Below are 5,996 nucleotides of genomic sequence, written 5' to 3'. Positions count from 1 at the left end.
AGTGCCAAATTTTAGAAAAAAGCTACTTACAAAACCTTTAATAATTGTATCATGATTCGAACTGATTTACATTTACTTTAGCTTCGCTTTTGCTTTTCTGTGAAGCGTAAGTTTGAGGAGCCAACTATTTTGTAATTTGTTTTACTTTTGCTTACTTACTTTTTAGCTTGGAACTGCTTTTGACTAAGTCTTAGTTCAGTGTATTTAAAACTATTAATAAAAACCATGGCCCCACGAAAAAATCGTTTATGTGGTATTTGGGATCATTTTGAAAATAATTTCAAATTTAAAAACTCAATAGAGCAAACAACTCAAAAACTCATTTGCAAAAACTACACAAAATAGAAATAAACAAATCAAATGCCATGAATTCGCCTATCCCAGCATCTCACATAATTTCGCCAAAAAAAACAAATAATGAAAATTCAAACGAATAAAAAAATACTTTTGCGATCGTATATTCCATTTAATGTTTTGAACTCTCCCAACCTAAGAAACCTCGTTGATCCGATTGGCGATGGATGGGGAGTAAAAATTGGCAAGCGGTTTACTTTAAATATAAAAAATTTCCAAGAAACACTCAATAAGGTTGCAGAAAATATAAGTAGAGCTGTAGCAAACCGTATGTATTCGTTACTGAGTAACGAGTACAACCCCTGACTCGAAGTACCGAATCGTTGCTCACATAATAATCTCGTTACTCACATGTTCCGTATATGCACCATCATCGTGAATCAATACAACACAACATATTGTGCGGTAACGAAACTGTTTTTCGTTTCGATACTAAAGTGTGTTGCGTGTGTAAGTACGTACATGCATGCATGATTCGTGTGAGGTACAAGTGCTTGATTGTATCAAATTGTTCGAATCGATACAAAACTATGTTGCGTATATATGTACATGTATATATATACATCTATGTATATGTATGAACGAACATTTCCTTACTCTGCAAGAATCGTTGCGATCATGATACAAAAAAGAAGGTAGTTTCATTTAATGACATTCGTTGTTGTTGTTAACCATTTGACTTTTAATAAAATTATGACATTTCATCAAATTCATGCTACCTGATCACTAGAAGACATATTTTTTTTAAGCAGAAGATTTTTTCAGTACATTCAAAAGTGTGGAATATGATGAACTAGAAAATTATGCCGGCTACGGGATTTCGAAAATGGAGTTGACGACTAGGTTTCAGAACGCATGAAGAAAGTATATACTTACATATCGTCGCTTAAAGTAAAAAACCGCGTATCGTCGTTCTGCAAAACCGCGTAACTGACATTTTTTGCCAAAAATTGGCTTTGCTCACACAAGCTCTTGGCTCAAGCTTTATCCATTCGTGCTGAAATGCGATTTCTTTGTAAAAAAGAGAACCATTTTGAAATATTAGTGTTTTTACTCTCTACAAAATAATTTATGCAACCTCACATACGCAGTTGTGCATTTAGTTGATACACGGTTTTGTACTTTAGGGCGGTCTGTTCAAGCCGATTTCAGGTGTTTTGCATAAATTAAAAATTTGTGAAATTTAATGATGATGTGCTAATCACAAAGTCTAATTTTTTGCAAAATCTGATGAGAAATTTAAAAGTAAATTTGAACCAAAATATAAAAAGGTTTTGTTTGCGAAGAACATTCTTTAGAATTCGATTCTTAAATCGCAAGATTGCATTCAAAATAAGAAAACCAAGAAATAACAGAATAGTGCGCGCGTGGTTTTAATTACAAAATGAAAAGAACAATTACGATAAAGTCTCCTTTAAAAGTACCAAGCACTGATAATGGCTTTTGATTTGAAATGTTATTACATTGGTATAAATTTGGGAAAGAAAATACTCCGATTTATTGTTTTAATATTATCAAAGTGGCAAACTTCAGAAAATTTTATTATCCGTCAAAAGTTGTTTATTGAAATTACCTTCTTTTTTGTATCATGGTTGCGATGATTCTTGTGAGATACACGCATGTTCCGTATATACACCATCAACCGAATCGTTACTCACATAATAATCTCGTTACTCGCATATTCCGTATATGCACCATCACCGCACGTCAGTCAATACAACACAACATATTGTGCGGTAACGAAACTGTTTTTCGTATCGATAATGAAATGTGTTGCGTGTGTATATCACAGTATAGACAGTAACCAACCTTTTTGGGTTGTTGTTGTAGTAGTAGTTGTTGTTGTAGTTATATTCACTCCTGAGGAAGGCACGGGGTTGTGTGCTGCTATTTAATGGCCTTCCTCAGACTTTTTCTTAGATTTCAGGGTTGTGTGCTGTATTATTATTAGATAAATAAATTTAAGTATTTGTCAAATCATGATTTTATTAAAAGGAAATTATAAATGGTGTTGAAAAACCAAACAAACACTGGTGCGAAAGCTCTATTTTTGTGTATTGTTAAAATTTATACATGGCGTACTTATTCTTTTGTGGACTTTATGTTACTTGAGAATTTAGACAACGTGCGAGCTGCCAGGTTCTGTTATCAATATAATTAACACAAGCTTTTCCGATTGGTTGCCTTTCAATAAAAAGAATAAACAAATATTCGCAAATAAATTGGATTTATTTTATAACTGACAACTAACCTACGCTTTTTGTTCTTTTCTCCATTTTAATTTTGACTCCTTATTACCGCCAACAACTTTATGTGTATACATATTTACAAGCTGTCAAAATTTTGCGTAGTCCTACGAGCTAGGTAAAAACTATGGCATTCGTATTAACAACGAGAAATCTCAAAATTTTTGTATGGTCTTTCCAAATTTTCTCTTTTTAATCAGTTGTTGAAAAAACGTTTTATTAATGCGAGAAAAATTTACATTTCTGCTGTGCCAATTCGTTACCTTTTTGCAGCTGGAAATTTTTGACAGTTGCTCTGGTTCAAAAGAAGTTGAGCAATTAAAATCAGAAATTATACAAAAAAGACTTGTCTTTACTGACATTTATTCTTCTAGAACTAAAAGCCATGAATTTATTAGACGCCTTAGTAATAAAATCAAACCATCAGGCCGGGTTGAAAATTTTCATTCACCTCATAGTTAACAAAAATTTACAATCCGTAGTACTTTTCTATCAATTCTCAAATGCGTTTAATTTAAAGCGTTTAGAAAATGCGTCATTTATGTATACCATTTTATGTGGAATTATTCAATAAATTTCGTTTTACACTATACTTTTTGAAACTATTTGGAGTTAATTATTTTTGCTTATTAAAAGCAACCCTGCGTGCTTGGAAGGCGTGTGTACCAATAATTTCATCCCTAGCATATTCATCCCCGAGGAAGGCAGTCGCCAAATTCACCGAAGGTTGTTTACTGGTTATATTGTGGTGTATATGCATGATTCGTGTGAGGTACAAGCAGGGATGGAATTTCAAAATTTCAAAATGTGCCTAAAGGTCTTCAAAAATTGTGCCGAAAAGAATATGAAAATGCCACAAAATTGAATTTCTTTTATAATAATTATTTCTTAATATAAAAATTATTAATTAACTAAATTATTACAGTAAATCACTTTTATGAGGGATTCTCTATAAGTGGCATACACGGTGCGTCTAAATCGCGAGTCGGTTTGGATGTGCTAAGTAATAAAATTATAGTTTAAAAAACTAAAACCTCCCTATTATAATTGCCATTCGTACTGTCTTCAGGTATGCAACTTGAGAATAGAAATCTTTTAGGCGCATCAATATTACATAGTTACATCCCGAGCTAATAAAAGGAAGGTAAAAATAAATATGTGTTAGTTACACCGACATGACCCTGGTATGACTCTGAATGACTCAACTGTGTGTAGTCGAAAGGCGAGTGAACACGTACACAGTTGACTCGCGAGTCAGACGCACCGTCTATGTTGGCTTTTAGACATAAAACATAAATTCATAGTAAACAGAATTCCAATTACGGAAATACGCCGAAGTACAGCTATTCTGACATTCTTACACTCATATGTATGTACCTATTTGCGAAGTAAGGGCAGTAAGATATTTGGACCAGTTTCGCCTATTATTTTCATTGATTATTATACCTTTCATGAGCATGAAATGGTATTATAACTTTAGTCCGATGTTTGTAAGTACCAGAACAAAAAGAGATAGACCCATTAAAATGTATACTTATATGATCAGAACGTCGAGCTGAGTTGATTTATCCATGTCCGTCTGTCCGTCTGTCCGTCTGTCCGTCTGTTTGTATGCAATCTAGTCTCTCAGTTTTCGAGATATCCTGATCAAATTTGGTAGGTGGGTGTATTTTTATAATGTATTAATCATTTGTCGGAACCGGAAGAATCGGACCACTATAACATATAGCTCCCATACAACTGATTGTTCAGATATGAGATTTTTCGTTATAATTTCTCCATTTATGCAGCCACGAACATGAAATTTTGCAGCACTTGCACCCATTATAAACAGAATGCTTATAGTGAAAATTACAGAGATCGGTTCACTATAACCTATAGCTCCCATACAACTGATTGTTCAGATATAAAATTTTTCGTTATAACTCCTCCATTTATATAGCTGGGAACAGGAAATTCCGCACTGTTTTCAATAATTATCAACAGAAAACTTACAGTGAAAATTAAAAATATCGGGTCACTATAACCTATAGCTCCCATACAACTGATTGTTCAGATATAAAATTTTTCGTTATAACTCCTCCATTTATATAGCTAGGAACATGAAATTTCGCACCATTTTCACTCATTATTAACAGAATACTTACAGTGAAAATAACAAGGATCGGGTGACTACAACATATATCTTCCATACATCTGATTGTTCAGATATGGGATTTTACTGTAAAACCCCTTTTTTGAACAGCTAAAACTGATAAATTTCGTAAGATATTTTATAAATAATAATACAAAGTCTACTGAGAAAATCGTCAAAATCTATGTTGTATAAGCTTTATCTCCTACAGCACTGATTGTTCAGATACCAGTTTTTGCGATATATCTCCTTTATGTAGGAAACTAAACCCAATAAATTGTGTTACCGGTTTACATACCGATCACATAGCAGTGAAAATCACTTAGATTGGTGCCATATAAAGTATATCTTCCATACCTCTGATTGTTTAGATGAGATTTTTTATATAAGTATGTAACTCCTCTATCGATGTATGCAGATGTATTCAAAATCAGTAATCTGTCAAAGTAAAATTTGCAGACGTTCATGAAAGGTATGAAGCCTTCGGCATAGCCGAAGACAGCGCTGCTCTTACTTGTTTTTTAATTGATTTTAAATAAAAGTCTAATTCATAATTTGATAAACACAATAAATGAACACAAATCGGCATTTCAAACTTTGTACAAAAATTATAAAAACTCGGCAGGTTTTCGCAACAAAATACTTTGAATTCAGAATTTTTAGGGAGATTCCAAGTTTTCGATGCTATGCATTTTTTTCCATATAAAGTGTGCTCGAAATTTTTTTAAACAGATCAAAATGTATGACACCGTCAGTAAAAAATATCAAAAATGATCGGGATATTGCAGAAACTGCCACTTTCATTTAATAAACTATAAAACTGCGAACTTAGAGTCTTTCCAAAAATTCTGAATTAAAAGCTTGTTGTGGCGAAAACTTACTTTTCGTACTACATATTCACATCAGAATTAAGCGGTTTGTAAATATTTCTCACAGCCCTAAAGGCACGTCCACATACAACTTTGGCGTTGCGTTGGCGCTGGCGTCGCTTTGACAGCAGCGCGAGTAACGTCCGTGCTTGCTACAATGAACGCTTATCAGAGAATACTTTGGTCACTAAATTAACACACTAGCGGCAGACAAATCAAAATTTTACATCAATAATTGCATTAAAAACTATATTTCTTGCCCGCATTTGATTAAAAAAGAAAATTAAATCACATAATTTCGATTATTTAGAACAGCTGACGAACGACGCACGCGAAAAGTTGAGAGTTGGCCACCTTTCTGCGTTGTGTTGGCGTTGGCGTATCCCAACCTTG

This window comes from Rhagoletis pomonella, unplaced genomic scaffold, assembly GCF_013731165.1.
Source record: "Rhagoletis pomonella isolate Grant_MI unplaced genomic scaffold, Rhpom_1.0 Rhpom_scaffold_00001, whole genome shotgun sequence".
In the NCBI taxonomy this organism is placed as follows: Eukaryota; Metazoa; Arthropoda; class Insecta; order Diptera; family Tephritidae; genus Rhagoletis; species Rhagoletis pomonella.
Note: the sequence above shows the minus strand (reverse complement) of the source record.